The sequence below is a fragment of the Poecilia formosa genome, unplaced genomic scaffold (assembly GCF_000485575.1).
Source record: "Poecilia formosa unplaced genomic scaffold, Poecilia_formosa-5.1.2 Scaffold266, whole genome shotgun sequence".
In the NCBI taxonomy this organism is placed as follows: domain Eukaryota; kingdom Metazoa; phylum Chordata; class Actinopteri; order Cyprinodontiformes; family Poeciliidae; genus Poecilia; species Poecilia formosa.
Genome location: NW_006800205.1, coordinates 231,865 through 235,381, shown reverse-complemented (window position 1 = coordinate 235,381; position 3,517 = coordinate 231,865).

The following is a 3,517-nucleotide window of genomic DNA, read 5'->3' as shown; positions in this document are numbered from 1 at the left end:
TCTCCTCTTTTTGTGTTCATTAAGTCCTGTACTGACCCGGGCTGAAAAGCCGCTCAGACAGGAAGAAGCCATCCGCACACATCAGTCTGTTTACACCAGGCTACTGTGGGTTTACAATGCATGCTGGGGAAAAACAGGACATCACAGGCTGCTCATTATTTATGAACTACAGCAGAAAATATGTTTTTTGGTTCAGAAAGGTTTTATAAAAGTGTTAATCTGCAGCAGCTCTGATTACAGAACATTAAATGTGTCTATTTGGTCCAGATGCCATGAAAATATATCAGATTGATGGTTTCCAGGGAACCAGCAGCCGTCCAATCAGATTAAAACCAAGATTCAAACTCACTTGTATGGAATTATGTCTTATAAATGATTTACCAGTGAACGTCTTAAAAAACTGATATTATCAGAAACATATTTTATCTTTCTATTTCAATTTGTTTTTATTGAGATGTTTTGTTCAGTCCTTAATCGCTGCGGTTTGTTAAATTTAACTTTTGCTACTTGTTCACTACTGTGATAACCACAGACAAACAGCGCCACCTGCTGGCTTAATTTTATCCATCTCTATCACAATTAGTACAAAAAATATAATCACTTCAACTATGACCAAAATCACATAAAAACAACCAAGACTCTCAAAATGTACTTAAAATGATATTCCGAACTTAATTTTGTTTAATTTCATGTTTTACTATATAAATGTATTTATTTATTGACAGATTTATTATTCTCCATATGGACACTGAGATGCCACCAGGGGAGGCACTAACAGTCCAAATTTTCCTTGCAGCCTTTTAGGAATAATGTTTCTTTCCCACAGACAAAAGTGCGCAATAATAATAACAATAATAATTTAATTATTCACTTTTTAAAATGTATTCTGATTTTTAAATGCAGCTGGAATATGAATTTAAGCATTAAAATGAGTCTGAATTCACTGATAACACATAGTGAAAAATACAAAAAGGAAATAAATATTTAATGTGAATTTCAAATTGTATGGGGATGTTATAGAAAGGACAGATCAAATTAAATATTAGGGTATTTGGTTTGATAAAAAAAAAACTTACATGGAAGATACATGTAGGTAAAATAATTGGAAAAAAAAAAGTAAAAGAATTTTAAATATTATGAGATGTTTGAGAGACAATGAATGGGGAGCAGATAGAAAAGGATTAAAGACAATTTACATCGGACTAGTTAGATCAATTTTTGATTATGGGTGTATTTTATATAATTCAGCTTCAAGTAGTTTATTGTAAAAATAGATAGAATAATATCAGGCATTAAGACTTTGTTGTGGAGCGATGAAAACAACAGTTTCAGCTCTACAGGTTGAGTTGGGTGAGACGCCGCTGGAGCTCCGGAGAGAACAACTAGGCTTACTGGACAAATATTAAAGGACATAATGAAACTCATCCTCCACATGTTACGCTGCAACCTTGTCAAGAAAAAGAAAAGTAATTAATAATTTTGGATGGATAATTATAAAGTAAAAGATATTGGAATGGATAACTTTGTAATTAGTCCTGTGGTTGTTACTCCTGTTATTCCATCATGGATCTTTGGACAATGGCCACTGCGGGGGTTCCCGCACCGCCGCCCACCAGCCACCGCAGATCCTCTCGCGCAGTTCCCGCAGCCGTCCGCCAGGCCAATCACGTCGATGAGTTCTGCAGCGCTCCCTGATGACGCACCAAAAATCTGCTGCAGATCAAGTGATGTAGCGAGGAGATTTTAGTTTCTCTAACTTGTTTTACGCGCCGGACTGCATTTCCCATGTGGCATTGGGGCTGGTTGACTGTCCTTGTTAGATCCAGCAGGTGGCGCTCTCAGCTCGCTGTTTACTGCTGCGGCTCAGCTCGGCTTCGTCGCTCCTCACCTGCAGACAGGTAAACCAAACCGGAACCCGAACCTGGACTCGGAACCAGCAAGATTTAAACTCATTTACTCAGAAAGTGTTAAAAACTGGAGGTGGGATAAAAAGGTAAGCTTCTGTTTTTAATCGGTTTCATTTGGTCCTGAATACAGCAAACTTCACATGATGACTGATTACTAATCATTGATTAGTGATCAGATGTGAAATCAATTAAATCGGTTTAAATTGTTTAATTTCAAACCGGATTGAATGAAATTCTGTTTTAAAATCAACTTCCTGTCCAAGAGGTTTTTCAGAGATGGAAAAGCAGGTTGTGACTGAAATATTTGAAGTTTAACTGCATGTTTATTATTTATTCTGTTGGTTCTTCCACCCTTTGACTAGGCCGTTCCTGTGCCGCCTGTGCCTGCAGGACTCCTGGGCGGTTCTGAGTGCTAATCGGACCCGGATGGTTCAGCTCCATCAGTATTCTGGCCCCGTGGAGCCCTAATTTCATTAAGGGGCCCCGTTCGCCGCATGATTAGCACCGGCCGGGCTGGCGGGTCGGGAGGTCGCTGCGATGAGAGAGAACAACTTCATCAGGCGCTGACTGGCCCATAAATCATCGGCTGTTTTCTATAAATCACGGCAGATGGCAGGGAGGGGGGCTGAGGGGCTCCTGGGAGCCCGCCGAGCATGATGGGAAGGGGCCGAGGCGGGGAGAGGAGCGGGGTCACTTCCAGTTCTGGTGTTGGAGGCGACTGCCCTCCGTTTAACGCTCTAATGTGGCTGTTTAATATGGAGGACCCCCGCCCCGACCCCCTGATGACGTCATGAGGCCGGGGGGTGGGGGGATGATGCCGCACTGCAGCATCTCTCCTCATCTTCCTGCTGAACGCCAGACTGTCCACCTGCAGGAGCTGCTTCTGTCCACTAGAGGGCGCGCCACTTTTTAACGTCTTTATTTTCTTAAAGGGAACGTAAATTCATTTTGCTCGTTTTTATTCTTCCATAAAAGCAGACAGACAGTTTTTGATGATAAATTAATGTTTTTTTTGGTATTTATAACGTTACCTAGCAACCCCAGCAAAGCCCGTTACCTAGCAACCCCAGCTGATCTCCAGCCTGTTTAGTCAGCTGGTTTGTCCGACATACAATGCGCTATACAATGGCTGCTGGAAAACACAAGAGTTTTATTGTTAACTCACCATCCGGAAACCACTTGCTGCATTCTTGTTGGTTGTGCAGGAGCCTCTACTTCTACTTTTCAAAGATGTGCGGTTATGTAATTGCTTGAATGTGTGATTGTAAATGTTGAGTCATTTGAATTTAAAGTGACAGAGACCCTAAAGCTTCTCAGGCTATGTTTATTGTTTTTCAGAATAATATTTACATGTTAAAGAGCTTTTACCAAAAACAATAAAGTGTTAATAAAATAGACATCACTTAAAACCCAAAACTCATCTTGACACAAAGACAAATCTAATTGTTTCTCTGATGGTGAATGTTATTTATTTATTTATTTATTTATTTATTTGTTTGTTTGTTTGTTTATTTTTGAGAAAGTATCTTTGTTTGCAAAGAAGAAACTAGGAGCAGAACACAAAATATGAAATAATCTATACCACAGACTTAGGTATAAAAACAAAAAAG